The sequence below is a fragment of the Lithobates pipiens genome, unplaced genomic scaffold, assembly GCF_037356315.1.
Source record: "Lithobates pipiens isolate NorthernLeopardFrog02 unplaced genomic scaffold, aLitPip1_a1.2 Scaffold_10, whole genome shotgun sequence".
NCBI classification, from domain to species: domain Eukaryota; kingdom Metazoa; phylum Chordata; class Amphibia; order Anura; family Ranidae; genus Lithobates; species Lithobates pipiens.
In genome coordinates this window covers 57567871-57594830 of record NW_027507686.1, presented here as the reverse complement: position 1 = coordinate 57594830, position 26960 = coordinate 57567871, and the positions used below count along the sequence as shown (strand labels likewise).

The 26960-nt window shown below is 43.1% G+C and overlaps 1 protein-coding gene across 3 annotated transcripts in view; it reads right to left on the bottom strand.

The window, feature by feature from the left end:
* The window catches only part of SMPD3 (sphingomyelin phosphodiesterase 3), a 309102-nt gene that overhangs the window by 118931 nt on the left and 163211 nt on the right, over positions 1-26960 (bottom strand). Inside the window, exon 3 of one of the 3 annotated variants that reach the window (XM_077455429.1) lies at positions 14610-14749. The exons of the other annotated variants lie outside the window; for them this stretch is intronic. The gene's annotated coding sequence lies outside the window, so the exon portion shown is untranslated. The remainder of the gene's footprint in view (positions 1-14609; positions 14750-26960) is intronic. 3 annotated transcript variants of the gene reach the window in all.

Here is a 26960-nt window from a genome sequence, read left to right as displayed (position 1 = left end):
TGAGGTGGCTTCCCTACTTGGCCAGATTTGGTGCGTTATTGTTTTCTTTCAGCACTGCAATGGTATGTACCAAACCATTTTCTGTTGAGCCCATTTGTAGATCTGGTGTATCTGTCTAAGTATCTCCACTGAGACTGTAGACCTTGTGTACTCAAGTCTGACCTCTGCATGGAAGACGCTCAGCCATACTGTTTACATCAGGCTAAATGGATATCAAAATACAAATTCTAATATCCATTCAACATTCTATGTCATTAGTAAAAGAAATATACGCATAGACAAGGTAAGGGCTTATGTTTCCCTACATCTGATATGCGCATTCAAATGCAAGTTAACAAATTGCCATTGACTTTAATGGAAAAGTACACATGACATGTGAGAGGCTGTTTTTGACCTTTGGTGCATTTTTTGGCACAACATGACCTGTTCAAGTGGTAGTAAGCCCAATTTTTGAAACATTTCTGCCAGGCAGCGTATTCATGAAAGAAGAGGCCCTATCATTCTCTTTTGTTATACATGCTTCCTCTTGCTTGTGCACCGTCATATACACTGAGCCCCACATGTGCAGTTCAGTGAACATTTATTGCCCCAGATCTGTGCCGCAGCGACATGACTCCCATGTGCATACTCAGGAGGGACATCATCGCAGCCGTCCATTCAAATGGCCAAAGGCACAGAACCCAGGAGGAAGACCAGGCAAAGATGGAAGCTCCCAGTGGCCGTTGAATCAATCACACCGCAGGGCACCGTAAGTCTGCCAAGTGCTAATATGTTGTGCATGTGGGGGGGGGGGGGGGGGGGGGGCTAAAAAGAAAAAAAAATAGCAGATTTAACTAACACTTTAAGTTGTTTTTGAACCACAGGTAAAGTTGGTCAAACAGCTTTTTCTTGGCAGACACTACACTTTCATTCAAAATAAGAATGCCTGTTGACATGGGCCCTTAGACTGCAACCACGGCATTACCTGAAATGTCTAATTGGCTGAAGATGTGACTTACTTCTGGAATTTGGATGCAATTTGAAGGAACTTCCCCTGTGATAACTAAATTCTGTTTCCATAACCATCACACTGAGCTAATCACTTCTACAAGAGGAGAGGGGACATAAAGTGCAAGGTGAAGGTTAGGTGGGTTGGGTATTTACCTACAGGAAAAATAGGTTGGGATTGTTGACTGCAGGGGGAGAAAAAAGTGTTGGAGATGTTAAATATGGAGCAGTAAGCATGGGCTTTACGTTATGGGACCTCTTTATATATTTTGCACAGAAGAGCTCTTACTTGTCATAGCTGGCTAGGTTCCTGTTCAGTACTGAATTTTTTTCTAAACCCCTCAATGCTATAATATTTAAGGGCTAAGCGCAACTTTATAGCATCACATCACTGTACATCAATCAATGTACATCACTATACATTGACATGCCTGACCTGGAACTAACTGCTTTCATGCTGTGACTGCTACCTGCCTGCTGTCTCCTTCTTTTCATGACTTTGTGGATTCCTTGCATGCTTTGATGCTTATCTATGACTTACTTTCAAATTCTAAGGACTACATATCCCATGGTACTTTGCTGCCTGCAAGCTGGGATTCCTGTACTAACTCTGCCTCCTGAAACCCCTCCTTTCAGCATCTCTAGTTTAGAAGGTAGGTTCTGTGAATTCTAGGACACAGCAGTGCCTATCCCCAGGGCATTGTGAACACGTATTGCAGAATTCAAGGAAGTAAGCATGTGGGGATTTTAACAAAGCAAGTTTAAAAACTTCAAGATTATTAAAAGAGAAGTTTGTTTTTTTACTTCATTTACCTAGGTGGGTTCAATGCTGCATTTGTCCCCCGCTGGCTCTAAGACGGAGAACCGAGCGATCAAACACCGCTGATTGCTCGGTTCTCAGTGTTCCATTAGCACTGTCTGTCATAGCTCTGTGCTCTGCTCTGCCCATCTCAAGCGATCAAACACTGCTGATCGCTCGGTTCTCAGTGTTCTGTTAGCACTGTCAGTCATAGCTTTCTGCTCTGCCCCCCCAAGCGATCAAACACTGCGGATCGCTGGGTTCTCAGTGTTCCGTTAGCACTGTCAGTCATAGCTCTCTGCTCTGCCCCCCCAAGTGATCAAACACTGCTGATCGCTCGGTTCTCAGTGTTCCGTTAGCACTGTCAGTCACCGCTCTCTGCTCTGCCCCCCCCCCCCCAAGAGATCAAACACTGCTGATCGCCCAGTTCTCAGTGCTCTGTCAGTCATAGCTCTCTGCTCTGTCTCCCCCCCCCCCCTCCCGCTGGGGCTGTGAGTGGCTGGCTCAGGCTCTCATTGGCTCGCTGAGAGGCTGAGTCAGCTGCTGGTCCAGGGTTGTGGGAGGATCCCGACCATATTGTCGTGATCTTTCTCCAGCCTGGACCAGCTCTGTGACGTCAGCCAACAGCAGGCTTCAGCCCTCTGTCTGCTGAAAACAGATCACAGGAGTGCAGAATGGACTGGTCCACAGGAGAAGTGCAGCCAAATGAGCTTTGGCTGTACTATTCTTTAAAGATTAATAGGAGTAGGCTAGAAATAATTAGAATGCAGTACAGAATTAAATATATGATTTTAGATTTTCACAATAAATACACTTTAATCATAAGATGGGAATCTCATTTAAGACAGGGAAGAATTATTCTGACAGGTTCTCCTTATGTAATGACATATACATTGTACAGCTAATAACTGAATGAATATATGCAGAAACCCGCCAATAATGCAAAAAATTCCCTTTAAACTCTAAAAGTAATAAAGATGGAAGATGATAATAATTTGATGATTCCTTTTGGACTATATAAATAGAGCGCAAGGTTCTTTTTAACCTTACTGTGATGTTTTATACATCACAAATCCTTCAAACAATCATTTCTTATGCAGAAGCAGTGAGACTAAAAACAATGAGACAAGCACTTTGAAGATACAAGTTCTCTTCCCATAGAGTGCTGATGAGTGACTGCCAAGTGATGGGACAGCTCTGCACAGCAAGCAGCATCGCCTCTGTAAAATCTGTTAGGGGACTGCGCTGATCAATCGGACACTGACAGTGCGCACTGCTCACACACCAAGGACCTTCTCCTATTATCTCAGAAAAGTGTGTCGCTCTCATCTTCGAATTTCCCCAGGGAATAGAAAAAAAGGCTCATTTTAGGAAAAACACAGGGCTAGGTTTTCTACTTGTAGTAGATATCGCATTATATTACAGGGAGTGAGTGGAACAACTGCTAAGTGTGTCTCGCTTCCTGCCAGTCGTGACACTGAAGATCACAGTCCCCATGTTTCAGAACAGACGGCAGAAATAGCCTTGCCCTTATCTGCTGCACATTATGATGCTGAGGCTGCAGCCATTTCATCAGACGCAATCATTTTTTCCTCTGTTATCCTTTAATATTTTGTTAAAATGTTGCTGTATTGCTTTATTTTATGGTTCAGTTATTTTATTGGGTTTTGTTTCACATTTCATTATAAACAGTATATTATACAGATTGGGAACAGTAATGGAAATATATCCCTTTTGAAAAATTAAGAGTAATGCCCTGTACACACGGTCGGATTTTCCGACGTAAAAGGTCCGATTGGATTATGTTGTCGGACAATTCGATCGTGTGTGGGCTCTATCTGACTTTTTCCATCGGAAATCCCAACGGAAAAAGTTTGAGAGCTGGATCTAAAATTTTCCGACAACAAAATCCGATCTTTTAAATTCCGATCGCGTGTGGACAATTCCAAAGCAAAAAGTGCCACGCATGCTTAGAATAAATTACGAGACAAAAGCTATTGGCTACCGGCCTTTTTATAGTTCCGTCGTACGTGTTGTATGTCACCTCGGATCGGATCGGATTTTCCAACAACTTTGTGCGACTGTGTGTATGCAAGGCAAGTTTGGGCCAAAATCCATCTGAAAAAATCTGACGGATTTTGACGTCGGAATGTCCGACCGTGTGTACAGGGCATAATACTCTGATCACTCAGCGGGTCCCCGGTGGATGGTGGTGTGTAGATGTTAACACAAGAGGACTGGAGAAGAACAACCGACCAGACATCCATCTTGTCGCATCATAAGTGACGTCAGAACATGGAGATAACGTTTCAAAGCATCTGCTCTCAGATCTAAATGGCTATTGATCAATAGCCACTTTTTCCAATCGTTTGTAGAGAATTACGACGGACAAAGGCCACGCATGCTCAGATTAAATAACGAGACCAAAGCTATTGGCTACTAGCCTCTACATAGTCCCATCGCACGCAACGAACGTCACCTCATTTCGAACGATCGCATTTTCCGTCAACTTTGTCCGACCGTGTGTATGCAAGACAAGTTTGACACAAAATCCGTCTTAATAAATCCGAGGGATTTTGTTGTCGGAATGTCCGACCGTGTGTACAAGGCATAACGGATAGTGACCTGGCTGGTTGGTCATGTATAAATGGAAATATCAGTCATTGGTTTTGCATTCAAGCCCAACTCCAGGTAACTAAAAAATTATGCTTGCATGCCAAGGGTTAATTGCTCGCTTACATCTAGGGGAACAATACAAGATTTATTGACCCGATTTTCCACTCCTGCCCACTGCAAGACTTGCCCCTGAAACATCTTTTCCCCATGCTCCAGTGATCTGGGGTCCTGACATCATCAAGACCAAATCAGGGCCCATTGCCCTGTTGATGCCAGCATGGGGGGCGGGGCTGGGAAAACGAAGGGTCAGGTAAGTAAAACTGTTTCTCCTCTCCCCCTGAAAAAATAAGCAATTAACCCCTGCACAGCCCCACTACAAGGGATAATTTAAAATGTTCACATTTTTGTGCTATAAGTATACCTAAGTGTAAAGGGAACTGATTTTGTTGACAAATCAAATGATGTCCCCTATGGGTTAGTCATGATGGTAGAGGGGGAGGAGAGGAAATGAAAGGGAGAGAGATAGGGGATCAATATGATGGATAATTTATTAGGTATTGTGACAGTGCGAGGCCCCTGCCACTGTATAAATGGTTGTAAAAAGGACACAGGTTTCACATGTATGCAGAGTGTGGAACTCCAGAGTATTGATTATGAGCAGGGAAAACAGTTATACAGCTTTCTTTGGATTTTGGTATGCCTGGATTGGGCTCCATAGTTTGGAGATTTCAAAGTGGTTTGGGAGGAAAGAAATCTCCAAGCCTGTGTCTAGGTCTTGCTGAAGACCAGCATGCTGTGTGTCTAGGTGCAAAGAGTCCTTATAATGAATGCTTGGGCAAAGCCCAGAGCACCAGTAATGAGGGAGGTGTGTGGTCCTGTCTGGAGACTGAAGTGCTCTACTGAAGAGACAAGTACTCCATGTTGGAAAGATTCCATGTCCATCAAGCTGAGAGAATTGGGACAGCTGAGAGAGTCTGGGAGGGTAGAGGCAACTAGGAGAGTCCAGGGGGCCGAGGGAATCTTGAGGTCTCGGAGGAGTGACAGAACCTGGGATATCAGAAGAACCCCTGTTCAGAGGCCAGGAGTGGGCTCATGCAGCTGGATGCTGCGACTACAGGCTGAGTGAGCCAGAAGGCCTGTTAGAGCTAGTGAGATGGTCTAAGTGACCAGTGACAAGAACAGAGGTGTGCCCTACGAAACTGAAACCCCTGTGTGGGCAAGTTTGGTTAAATTTTTCTTCTCAATTTCCTTTAAAATTGGGCTAGCAAGCCCTAAAACCACAGTTTGGACTGGCGTGAGCTCACCTAAAAACATCTTTACAATTACCAAAGACTTTGGTTTTGGTTTTGCAAGAATTGCATGGTTTTGGACGTTATAATCTGGACTTGGTTCATTTATCTATTTCACATTTTGCATATATTTTATCATTTATTTTTCATGTGATATTTTTTATGCGATTTAATGGTGTTTTTTCTTGCACTGTATGAATATCACGGTTTATTATCACATTGTCAATATTTCTTATGTCACATGGTACACCTATGTTTGTAGCTTTTCAGACTTTTTGTCTATCACATACATTTTGTTTTAGCCACATCACTATTCACTATATTTAATTGATAGGACTGTTGTTTCTCACTATATAGGGAGCGCCAGATTACTCTCTCTTTTTTCTATTTCTTTACACTCTAGTCCCTTTGGGGGGAACCTAGCAGGGTAGGCTGCATACCTATTGCCCTTTTTTGCCTAAGTGTGGTTGTTTTTTATATATTCGCCTAAAAACATATCTACCACTGAGCTAAACATCAATCCTATTACAGTATATACATAGTATGGGGGAAAGGGAGTAGCATAATCATCATCATGTAGCATCATCTTTGTGATTCTTGACTTGGTTTCAGCTACTGAAAGGGTAGAAGATTTCTAGGGCAATTACCTGCTTAGTGGCAGTGAGAACATGGACCACAAGCTTGAACTAGGCTTTGAGAAGGCCAGGGGACTTGACACATAGAAGAGTGACCTTTGGTCTACAGGCAGGGCTGGCCCAAGACATTGTGCTGCCTGGGTCCAAGAGTGAAATGCTGCCCCCCCCCCCCTCTCCAAAAACGATTGGACACCCTTTGTGTCCTGTCATACAGTACTAACTTATATTACCTCTCTGTTGCTCTCTCCCAGTGCTCCCACAGTCTTCAGTGCCTAGCCTCACATGTGCACCAAAGCAGAAGGTGGGCTGGGCGCGAGGCCGGCTGCACCCCCCCCTCCAGTTCCACCCAATAGAAATTCAACCCTCGAAAGCTGCGCCCAAACATCAACTGCTGGCAGAGTTGGTGGGGAAGGTATCTTTCATTGCTCTCTGTCTCCTGTGGGTACCATGCCCCTCGGCAGCACACACAGTTAAGCTCTTCATGTGTGCTCAGGTGTTTAACAGCCAGTATTAGACTGTGGACGAGCACCCTTGCACCCAACAACTATGAGTATGTGTGTTGAGGGTGGCCTAGCCGAGGACCAGTTGTCACCCTGCCCCCCCCCCCCAGCCCAGTCTGCCCCTGGATGACACACAAAACTGCTGGAAAAAAAATCTTGGTTGTCAATTTGCTGCCCCTCTCAAAATGCCGCCTGGGTTCAATGGGACCCATGGTAGGGCTGGCCCTGTCTACAGGAAATCACTTTGCCCATAAGCAAGTAGAAAAAATATTTGGTCCAGTATTGCTGGGCAATTCGGCCAGCTATATTGCTATATTTTAAAATGAACATAGTCTAGTTAATCCCTCTTAGAGATGTAAGTGGAATTCTATTAAAATCAAGTAATTAGGGGCTAACTTTTATTGTGCAGATGGTATGGATGTGTAAGAGGAGGGTGAAAGGTATTAACATTCCTCCATGATGAAACTACTCCTCTTGTGTCAGAGAGATGGATTTTTAGAATCAAATTAAGTAAACAGTATGGACCCAACCTGCCACGTGACTAGCCAAAATACACTGGGCTTAAAAAAATGGCAGTTCTTTTGGCAGAAAAAAAACACTCATATACAGCGTTTTTGTGCAGGCAATTAGGAGAGTTTAGCATTCTCAAAAACGCAAACCAGAAGGGATTTTTTTTTCTGCCTCTAAACGCTGAGCTTAAAATATGTCTCTAAACGTTCTAATGTGCATGGACACAGGATAATATTGAGCTTCTTCTTCAGGCAAAATGCAAAACTCCTGTAGAAGCAGTGATCTTTAGGCCCAGTGTGCAAGGACCCTAAGGGTTGACCCTTTAGGACTAGTGTGCAAGGACCCTAAGGGCTGATTTTTAGGACTAGTGTGCAAGGACCCTAAGGGCTCATGCACACAGCAACTGAAAAAAAGAAAAGCTGCCCATGCAGGCATTTGAGCTTTTAAAATTGGAGGGGAGAAAAAATGGGAGCTCAAAAAAGCTCAAAAGCCTGTAGTAGCAGCTTCTTTTAGATGCAGTGTGCACGAGCCCTTAAAAGGGTAAGTATACAATAAAAAAAGCATAATATATTGCTGAAGGGCCTCAGGAATGCATTCATCTAGAATTGGGGATGGGGCCTCAGGAATGTATCCATCTAGAATTGGGGATGGGGCCTCAGGAATGTATCCATCTAGAATTGGGGATGGGGCCTCAGGAATGTATCCATCTAGAATTGGGGATGGGGCCTCAGGAATGTATCCATCTAGAAAGGTCCACTTTAATATCATCCTTTGACTCTGTCAGTACCTGAACAAAAGTTGATGTTCAGGCCCCAATATCTTTTACCGTGTCCATGATCAGTGTTTCTTGAGTAGCTGATCCTGTGTATATAAACATTAGCTGAACTAGTGTACTGGACCTGTGCATCGTGATCCTACTGTCTGGGTTACAAGCTTAGCCTGATCTCCGGTTCCTGTCCTTGTATGCCACCAGCCCTGACTTCTATCTGTCTCGGTCTGCCTGTCCTCAGCTTTTCCTGAGATTATGATGCTGTCGGTTGAATGTGAACTTTGCTTCTGTTCACCTGTCAGCTTTCATCAGTGGGGCAAATCTGAGCACTGCAGCCTAGGAATGTGTAACCGAGAGGGATCCTTAGGAAATACCAAGTCACCTTTAACCAAGAATAATAGTAGTATTAACAACAAAAACATAATCAACAAGAATATTATTATTAAAGGAACTTAAGAGAAAGACTAGTGAGGTAGCGGTTGGTGGGAGAGGCAACAACAGGTGGAAGACAGATGCCTACATTGGACATAAGTGTCAGATGCTGAAGACTGTAACTCTGTTTCCAGCTTGGGAAGGGAGCAAAGACTAGTGTCAATCTAATGGTATTACCATCTCTAATGGTATTATAATTGTGTTTTTCAATGTTGTATTTGTCTCAACTTTTTCAGTGTCTAAGGTTCTGGTGTCTGGTCAAAGTTCATGTAAAGACTAGAAAAGACTGGTAAAGACTAGTCTTTAACCTCCTAAAGTATTTCCTACCCCACACTCTGTCCAGGCCTTCCGTTTCCTTAAATGGATGTTGTCTGCTCTGCTTATATTCATCATGAATTTTATAGCTCAGAGGTGTCCAACCTTTTGACTTTCTTGGGTCACATTGGAAGAAGACTAGTCTTAGGCCACATATAAAATACACTAACAATAAGGATAGCTGATGAGCAGAAAAAGTCAACCTGAAGACAAGTTGACAATCGCTGATGCAAATAATGTACCTATCTGAGTAATAAAAAAAATGTATTTTATTTTTTATTAAAAAAATAAGAGGGCAAGATGAAGTCCAGTAAAGAGACACTGCCAAATTTTGTGTGTAAATGCTTTTTTACAAAAAATAAATAAATAAGTAAGAAATGAAGTATGCCCCTGTTGATGACCGCTTGTGTCGAAACGCGTCATGCAACATTACTTGCACCCCACATTGCTTTTTCCTATCGATTTAGTTTTTGTGATCACTTTTTATATTTGTATAATATGTATAATTTGAATAAAACCAACTGTTTTTTTTTTACCTACACCATCCGGAGCCCCTTTTCCCTTTTTCTGTTTTATATGGCATCTGTATGAGCCCTTATTCGAAACTGGAGTTTGGATATATCGGGTTCCCGAAATATTATCGCCCGTGATTGTGGAAAACATCGGTTGGCGACCATTGAGATTACTTACCTCTATCTGAGACCGAGGACGTCCATGGGAGGATTGTATACCGTGATCCATTTCATCAGAGGTTGGAACATAACCCCTCTGGGATTACAGGCATTTTAGACCCACTGTCGTAGGGCATGTGGGTCCAACATTTCTGGTAAGAGTATCCATCTTATATTTATAGAGTGCTGTGTCTCCAGATATTACTACAGACAAACAGATTACTGCCGTTGGTTCCTCTGCTGCCTTGATCCAAGGTCTACATGAGAAAATTGGCCATTCTTGTCTAACACTATATGAGGACTCCTTTATAGACTGATGAACTGATAATAGTCTATTTTTCAGGATCCACGTCACGCTATTCCACTGCTATTATATCACTTACGTACAGTTGTATTGGTACTGCATTGGGTATTACATATTGCACATAATGTTGTTTACACTTATCTCACAATAAGTGTGAGACTTTTTTGTGGTTTTTGAACATATTTGCTCAAAAATCGCTTTGAGACCTTTTATATTCACTCCTTTAGCGCTACACTTTTTGTTTTCACATTTATTGTAACTTTATTTGAGTGTCAGCTGCTGGTTGTATTGGAGTAGCGCAGTGTTTTCCCCTTTTGTTTGCTAAATAAATAAGTTGACAATTTTGTGGTGGGCCGCACTCATAGCTATCTTGGGCTGCATGGACCACAGGTTGGACACCCCTGATATAGCCTAATGTCGCTTCCTCTCCCCTGGTGACACCAACCCATTAAGAGGAGCATGGGTGTCACACGGGGGCGCTTATTCCTGATGTAAACTACAGTTTGGGCATACTGCCGCACATCTCGGGGACATAACCCCCACATTTGCAAATTACAATGTTTCTAGTCCCAGCCTCCTTCTGAGTAAACCATGCCTATGATTGACTTGATTGACATCCTCATCCTGTTCAGTATTGGCTAATTATAGGTGAACAAACTGTGAGAGGGTGAACAAGAGGACTCACACATTTGTACCTTGTGCTTTGGTGCAATTCCCGCTGGGCATAATAGTCTAATCAGCAATGCCACATATGACAATCTCAATGTACATATGCTACTTAAGCGCTGGTGCACCAAGCAGGGAATAGTAGATATATTGTGCACAGAGGTCAGTTTTAATACTTCAAAAATCCTATTTGGGAAAAGATTTTGAAGAAAACAATTGGGGGAATCAAATGAAAGTAGAATTCACTCCATTCATATTTTTATTAGGAAAGTTTAGTTTAGTGTTAGATGTACTAGCAGATTTAGATGCAGTAGCAAAATTAAGCCAAGCTCCAGCTCACACTGCAGTTACACAAGCAGTTACAGCCAGCAGCGGCCCATCCATAAGGGGCGCAGAGGCGCCGCCTCCCCTTAATCTACATTGTTTTTTTTTTAAGCATGTGATTAGAGTCAGTTAGGCTTCAAAAAAGGGTGGGCTCGGGGCACAGAGCACTGTGCCCCAAGCACTCCCACTTGTGTGACACTACCAAATGAATATTTGGTAGTGTCACACTGATTCTCCCTTCGGCGAATCAGGAAGCGGGTCCTGAGACCCGTCACCTGATTGGCTGATAGGACAGGTGATCCTATTACCCTAGGAGGAGGGGGAGACACAAAGTGGAAGCTGTTCTGATGCAGAAGAGGAGACACGATGGAAGCCGCTGCCCGCCGCCCATAGGAGCCTTGCCTGCACGCGACATTGATGGGGTAAGTGCCAGGCTAGGTTACCAACCGACAGCCTGGGGGGGGAGGTTTGGGTGAGGGGACTTGGTGCGGGTGACTCGACCAACTGTGAAGGGGGGAACGGTGGTGGGGTGTGCCCCGCCCCAAAAAAAAATACACTGTCACTGGCTACAGCTAGACTTTTTTTTCCTTTTGGGATAAAAGCTGTCCTTGAATAAATAAAAGCTGATCATTATAAGCACCCCTGTCAGTGGTAAATGGTAAAAGAATGCATTTAGGTAAAGAAGCCTTCTACCTTTTACAACCACTTTAACATACTTTGAAAGATACATAAAGTATAATCTTCATGAGTTATGTGTCTAATTGATTAATTAAGTAAACCTGTAGTATTATTTATAGGTTTACCGCCTGTTAGTCTGTGAATTCTGAATACTTACACGCCTGCCTTTACATGGCCAGCAATACTCTATTGTTTAACTCAGAGATCTCCAAACTTTCTAAACAAAGGGGCAGTTTACTGTCCTTTAGACTTTAGGGGGGTCCGGATTGTGAAAATTGGGAGTAGAAAAAGCCCCAATACCAGTGGGAAAAAACAATGCCCCACCTTTTGTGTCAGTGGGAGAAATTGTGCCCCATTGTTGGTGTCAGTGGGAAGAATTGTGTCTTATCATTGGTGTCGTTGGGCCCCATTGTTCGTGTCATTGGAAGAAATTGTTACCCATCATTGGTGTCATTAGGCGGAATTGTGCCCTATCATTGGTATCATTGGGAGCAATGTTGCAGCAAGGGCCAAATAAAAGTAAGCAAAGGGCTGCATCTGGCCCCAGGCCGCAGTTTGGAGACCACTGGTCTAACTCATTGTTGGAGCACCATGAATGTTCTGAAATTCAAAATTGAAAAAAAAAAAAAACATTCCCTGTGTTAGGCAAGCCTACCACATCCTAACAACATGTCATGTTTAATAAAACAAAATGCAGCATCAAGGAATCTATTTTTCTCTGTATATTCTATACACTATCTAATGATAAGCTGTGTGCAATGTAGCAAACTAAATGGGAGCAAATCTTGGTACTGCTCAGTTCTGAAAGTAATTGTTATTCCATGCCTAACTAATGGCAATACAATAACAGATATCTATGTCATTAATACTGCCCCTGTACAAACACACACAGTAATCCATCGACATGACCCTCTTATTAACCCTGAACCTATATCCATACTATAATAAACATTAGAGCATGCTAGAAAAGACAATCATTAGATTCTGTATAATCACTTTGTGTATTACTTTGTCTCTGGAACATGGAGAGACCAGGTTGCAGGCTCAGTGTACAAATATGGAAAATAAAATTCTTCTAGGCAGGGTTAAAGCAGTATTAAACCCCAAAGCAAACGGTATATTGCAGCTTACCATTTCTTAGGTGTAGTGTCTGCATTTGTTTTCCTTTTAGGCTTTCTTTCATTTTCACCTAGTGGTTCTGCCAGTGAGTTATTTTCTCATTAAAGGAGAAGTATGGGATTTTTTTTAACCCATAATCATACTTACCCAGGTGAATGCAGCATCGGCCCGATGCTGCATCTGTCCCCCGCTGCCTCTTCACTGAGAACCGAGCGATCGAACATCGCTGATGGCTTGGTTCTCTTACCTCCCCAAGCGGAGAGCTGCTGCCAGTCAGTCCGCAGCTCTCCTCTCTGCTCCTCCATGCTCACTGCAGTGCTGAGCTGTAAAGGGGAGGGAAGCGGGCGCCTCAGCCTCTCGTTGAGAGGCTGAGACTGCCATCAGTCCAGGAACCTGGTGGATGCAGACCTCCAGAGTCGGGATGACGAGGTGCCTGGACTGATCTTGGTGACATCAGCAGAGAGGGACTTAAGACCGCTTTCTGCTGAAAACCGGTCACAGGAGTGTAAAACGAATTGCACTCCTGTAACCCATAGGACAAGCCCAGCCGAATGAGCTCCTTTAAAAGCTTTCCCACAGATCTATCAGTTACAGGGATGTGACAAAGTTACCAAATCTACCACTGACTGGGGTGCTTTCAACGATCAGCTTTTATTTATCCATGTAAAATCATTATCCCAAAGGGGAAAAAACTATTTGCTGTAGTTGCTTATAAAATATTAGCCGGAGGTTGGCTTCAATGTGTTAGGGTATTTAAAACTGTTAGTACTTCTTACATTGCCCTCCTCTTAGACTTACAATGTTGATGTCCAAAGGTGCCCCCTGTTCTCCTTCATCCAGAGTTGGGGGCACTCTAATACAGGAGGGGTGCTAGTGGCTGGATCACGTTTCTCTTTGTATCTGTTATAAAATGTTTCAAATAAAAAATGTTTCTTCATAAATTTAGGGGAAAATGTATTCTGCTACATTTCTTTAGTACAAATAACCAAAATCAGTGTATATTATTCAGTCTGCCAGGACAGTACAAATGACCCCTTTGTGGAAAGTATACAGTCCAGGGTGAGTTTCTGTATTTTTGTTTGTCACTTTTTTTGGAAAATGAAGAAATTAAATAAAAGTCAGCATCATCATACGTCTGCTACCCATCTCTGCCAATCCCTCCATCGGCTTCCACTCAACCAACGAATCAAATTTAATACACTAACAGTAACTTACAAAGCCATCCACAACCTGGCCCCCAGCTACATCTCTAACCTGGTCTCAAAATACCAACCAAATTGTCCTCTTCTCCTCTCCCAAGACCTCCTGCTCTCTAGCTCCCTTGTCACCTCATCTCATGCTCGCCTCCAGGACTTCTTCCGAGCCTCTCCCATCCTTTGGAATGCTATACCCCAATCTGTCCGACTATCTACTTTGTCTACTTTCAGATGATTTCTGAAAACTCATCTCTTCAGGGAAGCCTATCTTGCCCCCACCTAACAACTGTACATTTATTTTCTCCATCAGCTCACCCCCCCACAGTTATTACCTCTTGTATCTCCTGACCATTCATCTTAGATTGTAAGCTCTAACAAGCAGGGCCCTCTGATTTCTACTGTATATGTATTTTTTTTTTATATACAGTGACCACAGCAGTACAGTGTCACTGTGACGCTGCACTGCTCTGGGAAGGTGATCAGTTTTGTTTTTTTTCACTGTGATTGCGTATTACAGTCATGATCTGATCGCTGTTATAAGAAATCATTTTTATGACAGGCATCCATTCGTGCATCATTGTGTACTATTGTGATAACTGTGATTGGCCACAGCTATCACATGGTACATGTCCACTGTAATTGGCCCCTGTACCATGTTATCACTGTGATCAATCACAGAGAACACAATAGTAAACAATGAATGGTGTATAGGACGCTGTGACTGGGTCCTGGAATGACGCTATGTTTCCTCTCTGTTTGGACTGTGGTCCCTTTAAGGGAACAAAAAGGGTTAACTCACCTGTCAGAGGAAGTGGGTTTAAAACAAGACAGAAAGTTGTAGATGGGTGTGGAGGAGTGTAGAGGAGATGGGGTTTTGTTTGCAGCAACAAAAGTGGACAGCAGTGTCCTGCCTGGAAGCCTCCTGGCAGGGGAAGTTACCTGCAATAGAAACCAAGGACTGTTTGACTGCGATACCAATTCTGGACTTTGCAAGTCGGTGAGACTGAAATCTCTTTCTTTTGTTTTTGCTGCTGTAAAACTATTTGAGTTCAATAAACCTCCTTTTGGGTGAAAAGCCTGTGTCCTGTGATCTAGCTGGTCCCCCGAACTTTACAATGGCTATGAATGAAAGCTATGTTTTACGATTGAAATATGATTGTCACAACAATCACATAGTACTAGGGTTTGCCCGGTACAACGATTTGTCTTCTGCTGTGTCCAGTGGATCCAGTGTCATGTGACGTCTATCCCAGAATACCAGTGCTCCTACTCAGCCATCATTTTACAATAAGGAAGTGTTTAAACCTGAACTTCACCCAAAAGGAGAAATTCCGCTTTACGTCATCCTCTCCCCTTCTCTATCACATTTGGCATGTCATTTTTTTTCGGACCGTTACCAGCTCCCACTAGGTGATCTGAGCAAAAGTTAATTCCCCCTTCACCTGCAGCTTTCTGTGTAATGTCACAGGTTCCAGAAGGCTGCAGGACCATTCACAAAATGCAGTGTAGCTCATGTATGTGCAGTAAGAGGCCAGCTGTTAGGGATGAGCTTGGGCGTGTTCACGCACTCCACGTGCAGAGCCCCCCAGAAAGTTGGCGCTGCACTAATAACAGGCAGTGAGACATTGCCCGATCTCTGCAGCCACACATCGGGGCAATGTCTCGCTGCCTGTGATTAGCGCCAAACTCTGTGCCGACTTCCTGGCGGGCTCTGCACATGGAGCATGCGAACACGCCAGAGCTCATCCTTACCGGCTGTGAAGCCTCAAGCTCTCACAGCTGGCTTCCCACACTAAAGATGCCGACACCAGGAACCTGGAGACCAGTGAAGAACTAGACCAGGTGAGGACAGCAGAATTTGTAGTTGTTGACTTTATCTTTTTTTCTAGAGCGAAGAACCTCTTTATATTGGCACAGTTAGATTCTTGTAGCCCAGTCAATACTGGCTTTCTCTAAAGGTCAACTTGCAATGCAATGAATGTTTTCACCTGCAAGTGGTGCTTACAATTAAATCTGGTGTACATATTACAAGAAAGAGTCCAAAGGAGGATCGCAACTTTAATTTACACTGAAAGTCCCTTTAATAATTCCCAATGTTTGTTCATTTTGAATATTTTTTTTTAGCCCCCTTTCCTATCATTCTTTTTATAGCTCAGTAATTTCATAATGCACAGTCAATTATTTTGTGCTAGAGAAGAAAGTATGGAAAACTCCCACATGTGTGTTACGTCAGTTCTGCGGGACACCATTCAACTGTATCTTGCTGGTAACCCTTTATGCACCGGAAGAGACAATGGAAGCATTTCCTTTATGCATATTCACTGTCTCTCCTTTACAATGATAATTCCTATTTTGCTTCTTATAGGGTTTGCTGTATATGTCTACCACTTTATGGAGATAATCACTGGGTTAGGTAAGCCCATATTTCGTTTTTTTTTTCGCACTGCAAAGTGTTTTGTGTGCAAGTGCATGTGTGTTGATGCGTGATAGCACACTGTGCTTTGGGTTTTAACATGCACTTTTCTCCTGGAATGACAGAGGAGTCCAACCTATGCTGGCCTGCTGTTTTTCCTGTGCGTTTAGGTGAGTTGCACTGACACACGTTACTTTAAGCTGCTTTGCATTGCACTGAAAAAAATATGACTTGTTCTACTTTTTTCCAGAGTATATCAGCGCAATGCACCAGTATGAACTGTAGCCATTTACATACCCTATATTTACAGGTCCCTGTGTTGGCATGTACTGAAAAGAATGTGCCCTCCCTCCACAATCTAATGGCAGGGGAGGAGAATGGATAGAGGTAAGATAAATTTCCAATATGTTATATGTAGGGATTGACCAGGGGGCCCTGTGAGGTGGGGTACAATAAGCCCTCATGAATTCGAAGGAGGGACTTGAAAGGGGCTTGAATTTTTTAGATAGTTTTCCACTGTTCATGGTACAAGCCTATAACCCAGGGACCATCCATGCTTTGTCTGTGTCCTGCACTTTGCAACTAAAATATATTAATTATTTGCTAATAACCATCTTATTTTCATGCCCAGTTTAAAATATTACTCAAATTTATTTATTTTTTTATAAACTTTGTTTGTTGGGTTAGTCATAGCTTTACAGTTGGGTATAACACATGTGTAACAGTGACCAGCATTTTATCATTTCTTCAGGAACAGTAGAAAAGAGAGAACATGGGGAAATAAAGGTGTTTACACCATCAGGGAGGTCATTCTCCTATTCATGGTATATGGCCCTGTTGCTCCCATCTTTCAATTGTGGCAGGTACAGGACCTTGGCTTGTTGGCTGGTTGGCAGCCATCTGGGCCTGCCTCCCTCCTCCCGGTCGGCTACTTGTTTTATAGCGTTATGTGTCAATGGGGGGGGGGGGGGGGTGCTCCACCCTCAGTCCGCCCCGGTGCTTTCCAGCCTGGGCTCCACACCAGAGAAGGCGGGTCATTAAGGCCTCCTACTAATTTCCTCCAGCATAAAATATTACTCATATTTTAGGTGAATTTGTTAATGCACACCAGGGATGCAAACTCAAATGAAACTAACACTGCTTTCTAAGGCCGCGTACACACGGGCGGATTGTCTGTCCAACTTAGTCCGCTCGTGTGTGGGCTTCAGCGGACTTTTTCAGCGGACAATCTGACGAACAAAGTCTTACGGAATTTCCGTAAGACAGTCCGTTCAAACTTGGTTTTGTCCGTCCAAACTTGGTTTCAGCGGACAGTCCGCTCGTGTGTAGGCAAGTTGGACGGACTAAGTATGGCGCATGCTCAGAAAGGATTTACACGGCCGAAGGTTGCATTGCAGTGTATAGGACGTCGTTTTTCTAGTCCTGTCGTACGTGCTGTACACGTATTCGCGCACGCTTTCAGCGGACTGTCTGCTCATCGTGTGTGGTCAAGTCCGTTCATGCAAATTTTGAACGGACTGTCTGTCGGATTGTCTGACGAACTTAGTTGGCCAGACAATCCGCCCGTGTGTACGCGGCCTTAGTAGAAATAATGAAACTCTTCCTAAGTTGATCCTTTTGAGGGCCACACTTACCCAGCTTAAATCCTTCATTTAATTACAAGCCCAACTCTGGGCAAAAAAAAAAAAGTTTTCCTATGCAGTGTGGCTGTACCTATACTGCACAGGTCAGCTGCTTGTTTTTGGCTACAGCAGGGGTCTCCAAACAGCGGTCCTCCAGTTGTTAAGGAACTACAATTCCCATCATGCTTAGTCATGTCTGTGAATGTCAGAGTTTTACAATGCCTCATGGGATGTGGATTTCCCCAACAGCTGGAGGGCCATAGTTTGGAGATCTCTGGTCTACAGGATTGGAGAAAGCTTATACTCATCCGCTCCTCCATGATCCAGCGATGAACTGTTACTGACATCCTCACATCCAGAGCAGATCCATAGGTGTGAAGACATCAGGAACAGTCAACCACACAAAGACAAAGCCAAAGTCTCAGCATTGTCACGTACAATACAGGGACAATAACTTCATTGTATGCAGGGGTGGTTGGGGTGCAACCAATGCCAGTTGCAGCTTACAGAGAAAGCTGCATGGACCAATCAAAATGCTGGTACAAATGACAAACATATCTTAAAGCGGAGGTCCACCCTAAAATGGACCTCCGCTCATCGGAATCCCCCCCCCCCTCCGGCGCCACAATCGGCACCTTTCAGGGGGGAGGGGGGTGCAGTTACCTGGATAATCCAGGTAACTGCACCCACTTCCGGGCTAGCTCTCTGCGGAAAGGGGCGTACGTTACGCCCCTTTCCGCAAGCGCCCGCCCCCTTCAGCAAGTGCCCCGCTGCCTGCTGGGAAACACACAGCTCCCAGAGGCAGCGGGGACCGTCCGGATTGCGCCGCGCGGCTCGCGCATGCGCAGTAGGGAACCGGGAAATGAAGCCGAAAGGCTCCATTTCCTGATTCCCATACCCAAGATGGTGGCGGCACGAGCGAGCGATCGGCTTCGGGTGCCGACATCGCGGGCGCGCTGGACAGGTAAGTGTCACTATTTAAAAGTCAGCAGCTGCAGTATTTGTAGCTGCTGGCTTTTAAAAAAAAAAAAAAAAAAAAAAAAAAAAACGCAGAGTCCCGGTGGACTCCCGCTTTAATACTTTTTGGGATTTTAGTAGTAACATTACTTTACAATGTTAACCCTTCTCTATCCTTGCTGCCAGCAATGCTGTTCCTTATAAGCAAGGCAGCCATCTGACTTTCTGCATACATTTAACAATGAGCGACATGTTGAATAGAATAAGCAGATGTCTATTGCTGCTACTGGTGTTCTTATAAAGACAAGCAAGTCTTAGAGGGGGAAAAAACATAAAATGCATTCCTGGAACACAAGAAACCAAAATAGGACATGAAGCCAACATGTATGAATGTAAAAGATTGACTGTGAACATTATTGGGGATAAGCAGAGAATGAGCAAAGATCTGGTAATGGCCACAGGCTCACAGCTGATCTCAGCCCACATAACAGCAGATCAATCAGCCATTGCAGCAATTACCTCGCTGGCTGAAAAACTAGAAAATGTCATCTGAGTGCAGGAATACACTAGGCAGGTTGTCACTCGGTGTTGCTACTTTCCCTACAAATTCTTCTAGCACACGACTTGGGAATGAGGGCTTGTCACACGAACACAATCCATGGCCTTCCTTTGAGGGACATCATCAGGAATGAACAGGAGCTTGTATGCACATGGGACAGGCTCAGCTGTCATACAGGATCGACTATCTGAATGGGTTCAGAAAATGGATGCAATGCATGCACATTCACATTAGTAAAACATTTTTTATTTTTTTTACAAGCCAAAGTAAATGTTACAGCAACTCTAAGCAAGTCAGAAGCAACTTAAATCATACTACATTTAACTCACTTGTAAATGGGATGTGCTTGTACATACACTCTAAGGCCGCGTACACACGCGGGGACTGTTCGCCCAACTTTGTCCGTCAAACAGTTTCGGCAAACAGTCCGCTCAAAATTAGCATGGACGGACATGGCCACACACGACGAACGAACAGTTTGCTGAAACCGTGCGCGATGACGTGAATGGCACGTACGACGGGACGAAGAATACGACGTCCTATACACTGCATTATAACTTTCGGCGTGTAAATCCTTTCTGAGCATGCGCGGAACTTAGTTTGACGAACAAGCCTACACACGGGCGGACTGTTCGCTCAAACAAGGTTTCAGCGGACAGTTTTACGGAATTTCCGAAAAACCTTGTTCGTCAAACTGTCCGCTGAAAGCCCACACACGAGCGGACTGTCCGCCCAAACACTGTTCAGCGGACAAAGTTGGGCGAACAGTCCGAGCGTGTGTACGCGGCCTAAGGCTTAAGTTGCCCATAGATGGTTCCGTTTTTCGTCCAGTCAGTCAGCAGAATGAAAAAACTGAACTGATGCCCCCATCCACACATTCAGTATAGAAATAGGAATCTTCCCAGCTGTGTCATTGTATTTTGCCTGCCTCCCGGCCATCAGAATATATTTCCCATTCATGAGAAGTTGATTGATAGATTGACTTCTCATGAACGGAACTGCCATACCTGGATTGAAATTTGGCCAGCTGCTGAACCATGTAAATTTCAAACCATGCATGGCCAGTTTAAGCTCACACTTACAAATAATTCTAATACTGACATCAATGTGAACCATGTACCTATAGCGTTACTATGTATTTCTGATGCATTAAACATGCATTCAAAGCGTGTTAAACAACGCACTTAATATATCCTCCAAGTGATATATTTTTAGGTTAAAGGGAAAGTGATGTAGAGAAAACAACCAGCTTTGAGGAATGGTTAGTTGTGGTGTAAGTACCCACAGGAAAAAGATAAGATCCAAATTGACTTGAATTGGGCAAAGCAATGCACCTAAAGTGCACTCTGCTAGAATTTTCCACATAAAGCAGCGCACTTGTAGGAGTGGGCCATTTAGAAAGTTAAAGATTTCCGCTTGTCCTTACTCTTTGTCTGCATTGTGAATGAAAGCAAAATGCATTGCAGTGCTGGCAGTAAGAATGGGCCCCTAAAGCATAAATCACCAATGTTGCACTCTTCAGTGTCCACACATATTTTTTTTAATAAGGTGTGTCATTTAGGCACAACCATCTCTTAAGGCTCCAAAGCTTTTAAATCTGATGCTCTGTGGTAGAAGTATCAAGAAGAACCATGTAATGTAAAAACTGCCAAGTAGCTTCTCATCCTCCCGTATTCTCTTTTTGTTTCATATCAGTTGACCTTGGCAGAAGACCTTTCTATTAGCACTCTAGGGTGGTGGACAAATATTTCTTAGCACTGTAAGATGGTGCAGACATCTCTCAGCACTGTAGGATGATGGAGACAGCATTCTTACCGTAGAACTATAGGGTAGTGGAGACTTCCCTAGCATTTTAGGGTGGTGGCAACATCTCCCTTAGCACTCTAGGGTGGTGGGGACTTTCATAGCAATTTAGGGTGGTGGGGACATCTCCCTTACCACTCTAGGGTGGTAGAGATTTCCCTAGCAGTCTAGGGTGGTGAGCCCCATACACACTATCAGATTTTCTACTGATTTTTGTTTTCAGATTTACCAAAACCATGTAGTACAAGGGCCTGCCTGATTGCATACAAATTGAAACTCCTAAGGTTTGATCTCATATTATATGGTTTTGGTAAATCTGAAGACAAAAATCTGCAGAAAATCTGATAGTGTGTATGGGGCTTTAGCACGCTAGGGTGGTGGAGATGGCTTCCTTAGGACTGTAAGGTGGTAGGGACTTATTCCTTAGAACCATTGGGTGGTGGTGATTTCTCCCCTAGCAATCTAGGGTGGTGGCGATTTCTCCAATAGCAATCTAGGGTGGTGGAGACATCTCCCTTAGCACGCTAGGGTGGTAGAGATAGCTTCCTTAGGACTGTAAGGTGGTAGGGACTTATTCCTTAGAACCATAGGGTGGTGGAGATTTCTCCCCTAGCAATCTAGGGTGGTGGAGATTTCTCCCCTAGCAATCTAGGGTGGTGGAGATTTCTCCCCTAGCAATCTAGGGTGGTGGAGATTTCTCCCCAAGCAATCTAGGGTGGTGGAGACATCTCCATTAGCACTCTAGGGTGGTGGAGACAACTTTCGTAGCACTCTAGGGAAGTAGGGATGTTCCTTTGTATCCTAACATGGTAAAAATGTAATGTTAGTGCTTTATAATGACGGGAATGTCCCTCTGCATTCTTAAATCTGTGAAAGAGAAGGATATATCTCACCTTTATGCGCACTCAAGGAAGACTTTGCTATAGCTAAAAAGTTTATTTCATTGCTACAATACTTCTAGACAGTGACAGCAAAAATAAATCACAAATGTCACTGAACATTTAAGAGGTTAATACACAGTAACCCTTTGCCACCCAGTGGGGCCATAAGAGGCTGCTAATGATGGGAGGAGGAAGCAGCCTTCCCAGTCATGTGACTGCTGTGATTGTCTGTCAACATGGTCACATGATTAGGGGCTCCTGATCGAAAACAATGATTGGGTTTGTGTCGGTGTGCTTACCATACACACTGAGCACCTAATTATGACTCCCCATGGACACATATGTGTGACAACTGAGGATAAGGCCTACCTGTCCTGCTTTTGCATCTATGCGCATGACCACCGGGAACAGGTTAACAATACATTCCTCTTATTTGCTCCTTTTAGGTTAAAGAGTAACTCAATACTTTTGTTTAGGAAAAACAAAAAAATATCCACTTAGGGTGATCAATGCACATTGCAGGGATTTTAACAAACTTTGTTTTGCATATTCCTACCTGTTTATACTCTGAAGAAATAGCTGTTTGTTTGACCATGTCCTTTCAATACTGTATCTCAATGAAAGGGTGTGGTTCATTATAATCAACTGGTGTACTCTAAGTGATTTGATTAAAAAAGGTTATTGTGTCTGTATTCCTTTAGAAGTCTTTAACCTTCAGGAAGTATCTCACCGAAAAAATAATAATAATAATAATAATAATAATTCCAAATATGGTTTGGTCAGGGAGGGGGGGATTAGGAGGAAGAGCAGAACATCGGGGCTGCACAGTGGTGTAGTGGGTAGCACTCTCACCTAGCAGTAAAAAGGGTCGCTGGTTTGAATCCCAACCACAACACTACCTGCCTAGAGTTTGCATGTTCTCCCTGTGCCTGTGTGGGTTTCCTCTGGGTACTCCGGTTTCCTCCAACACTCCAAAGACATGTAGGTAGGTTAATTGGCTCCTGTCCAAAATTGGCACTGGTATATGAATGGGGACCTTGGATTGTGGGCTCCTTGAGGGTAGGGACCGATATGAGTGTGCAATGTACAGGAATAGGGACAATGGTAGACACTCACTCAGGTTGGACTGGTGTCTTTATTCAACCTTACTAACTATAACTATATATCTTCTTTAGGTGAAATTGATGAGGTTCAATCTATTACATTTTTTTTTGGAGGGGGTAGTGGGGGTTAAACACAATTTTGTATTTTGTTAACATGTTATTGGTCTTTTTTTTTTTTTTTTTTTTTTTTTTCAAAGCAAAAAACACATTTTTAGAGGGAATATACATTTTTTTTTTTTTTTTTTCAAGCAAACATTTGATTTTATAAGACAGATCTGCTCTTTGCTACATATTCACAGTTTACCAGCATAAGGGTCTTTAGGTTTTTGTTTGCTCAGAACAAGGACTGATTGTCCTATGCTGATAGATGCAATAAGGTGACCGTTTTTTGCTCAGTTGTTGAAAAATCTGTAGGAGTGTGACATTCTTGCCCCACAGAACAAGCTTTCTGAGCTATGAATAGCAAGGATAAAACTGCTGGCCTGCGGGATTAACGCTGTATTTATGGCCTGCGTAACTGGGCCAGGTGATACATTGTCCCATAGACTGGAAGAAGGAGTGAAGCCACCTGTCGCACACAGAGCTGCCTGATTACAGAACTGAATCCTAATCTACCTGATTAGTACCGGAGAGCAGATTCTGGTGCCAACAACACAGCAAGTGCTGGGGACGGAACGAACGTCTGCTTTTGCAGAAACATTCCCTTTATATTATAATGTCTTTCTGTTTGGCTGCTCTTTTTCTCAACTCAATCAATTCAGTATTTGATATTTAACACCTTATGTCTTAATTGGTAAATTGCAATATAAGCCTCCATTGTTAGGGCCTGTTCACACCAGAGTGCAGTGCCAGAATCACAAGTTTTGTGCGCATTTCATGCACCGCATTCAAAATGCATAATGCAGTGTGTGATTGCTGTGAGTGCCAATGTAATTCTACCAACACCCCAAAGCAGCGTTTGCATGCATTGCATCACATGGTGCCACAGTACCATGCGATTCAGGTACAATGTGTTTTTAAAAGTAGCGCATGTACTAGTTTTGGTGCGATCCAGTGTGATTTCAGCCCATTAAAATGATTGGGCTGAAAATCACATTGCACTGTGCGATTCCGGTGTAAACGGCCAAAATGTTGTTTGTTTCTGTTTTTCATTTTTATATTTTGATAGAAAGGGAAACAGTTATCAAACCTATTTTTTTTTTTATTGAACTAATACATTATAGTAGTAGTTTCTTTCCTTGTTCTTTTATATTATATTTTAGTGTAAGATTTTCCTTTTGGTTCTGTTAAAACCTAATCTCTTTCTTACCAGTTGCTTTTTAATGTTATATAGATCTATTCAACAGGGTTGCCAACCATCTGTAAATTTACAGACAGTTTGTAAAAATCTGTCAATTTACAAACTGTAAATAAAGGTCCATTACGGACAGCGGCTGCCCGTAAAAATATTGCCACGGGCAAACTTTGGAATGCGTATGCGCAATTTCCGAAGCTGGCCACGCTCGGATGGGGGGTGGGCCCGCGGTGACACCTTTTGTGAATTACTAGAGGGGGAGTTAGGAGAGGGAGTTAGGAGCGGGAGAATTGCTGGCCACCCACCTGGGGCTGTGACGTGGTCTGGACTCTGGAGGAGAAGAGGACATTGGTGGTGATCAGAGCTGCTCGGTGGACTGTGCCTAACTGCCCTGCACCCGAGCCAGCAATAGAGAAGGTCGGGCAAGGCCTATCTGTTACACATGCTTTGACCAATTTTTGGTACTTGATCTGCTGTTCTCCTGCAAGATAATCCTAATACGTGTTTGATGTATGGAACACTGCTTTGTGAATGTATATTCAATTTTATTGTGCATATGCTTAGTTTTAAAAAATAAAGTATTTATTTCCTATGATCATTAGCTCCATCCAGTGGGCAGTATTTACCTGATTTACGCTATTCTTTATGAATAACACTCAACCTGGAGAGAAAAATTTGCCTTGTAACATTCAAATGTGCCATCATTAACACAGAATGAACACCCATGCAGGAGGATAGGTTTCCAAATTTTTATTTATAAATACACCCTTATTACAGGAACCCCCTTGTCTATCACTGCATATCTTTTTCAATGTTACACGTTTATAGAAGTGGCCTATTTATTAATTACTCTCTTGAATTTAGATATGTTAAGCATAAGAATGCCATTTGCATCCTTTTTTTTTCATTTCATAATCTTTATTTATTTTCATCAATATTTTACATAATAAAAAGCAAGAGAAACATTCTCCATGACAAATATAACACTTATTTCACCCTAACAAATACAATAGTTCTATAAATCAGAGTAAAACCTTTAGAAAGCGTTCCTATCCATAATGTGTCATTAATTCTTCTCTCTAACCCCCCTTTTCACTCACTGCTCGGATATTCTTCCTTCCCCTTTTCCTTCCTCTCTCTCTACCTATCTTCCTCTCCCCCCCCCCCCCCCACACCTCATACTGGGTATCTCATTCTATCCAACCAGGGTTTCCACATCTTTTTAAATTCTTTAAAGTTTCCTCTCCTTAAATATATCACCCTCTCCTTCCATATTGTTTCCGTAATTACTAGCTGCCAGTCCGCTACTAAAGGGGCATTTTTTGCTTGCCACCTTTGAGCTATCAATTTTCTTGCCTGAAACAAACACCTCAGTATTGCTTTATTTATACATAGAGATCTTCCTATTGCTTCTCCCAGGCCCAGCACACATATCCTGGGATCCCCCTTGATCGCCACTCTAAATGTTTCATTCAAAGTAGTAACAATCTCTGACCAGTAGCGAAACAATTTTGGGCATCGCCAGAACATGTGTGCCAGGTCTCCAGACTCTTGGCATCTAGGGCATTTGTCATCTACTCTACGTCCAAAACTAAACAGTCTTTTTGATGTATAATAGGCTCTATGTAGTAGCATTAAATGTGACATCTTCTGAGCAGGCGAAACTGAGATTGAGTGTCCATCCTCCAATATTTTCATCCACTGTTCATCCGTAAGGATTCCAAATTCCTCCTCCCATTTCCTTCTGCATTTAAACCTTTCTGGACTTCCTATACTTCCTTCACATATAGCTGGATATACATCCGCTATAAATCCTTTTGTCCTTTCTTGAGAGTTTAATCTGCTAAAAATAGGGGAGTTATTCCACACTGGACCTTGCTTATTAAATAGTTTCCCTAGCGCGTGTCTAATTTGAAGGTATTTATAAAATGATTGTTTTGATATATCAAACTCCGATCTTAAAGCGTTGAATGTTTTTAATATTTTTCCTGTATATAACTGGGCCAACTTATCTATCCCCTTTACTTCCCAATCTTTATATCCTCCTATCTCTTCCATTTCCTGCAAGTTCCGGTTATCCCACAAAGGGGTATATTGGGTTAAGCCTCCCAGACCTTTAATCGCCTTAACTGCCTTCCACACTTTTACTACTAATTTTATTGTGGGTATTTTTTTGGGGGGAAAATGAATTTGCCTCCAGAGCTTCTACCATATTCTTATGGGGTATCTCCATTAGCATTAAAGCCCTGTTCGTTCCGCCCCCTGTCTCCTCGCTCATTCCCAGGTGTTGCAATTGAGCAGCTAAGAAGTAGCTCCTTGGGTGTGGTACTGCCATTCCTCCTTTTCTTGTTGGTGATTGCAAAGTTTGTAAAGCAATCCTTGATAATCCCCCTCTCCATATAAGTTCTCGAAATAGTACCTCTATTTTCCTAAACCATTTTATATCTACCCATATCGGGGAGTTGTGTAACACATATAATAACTGCGGCATCCATACCATTTTGATCAGATTACATCT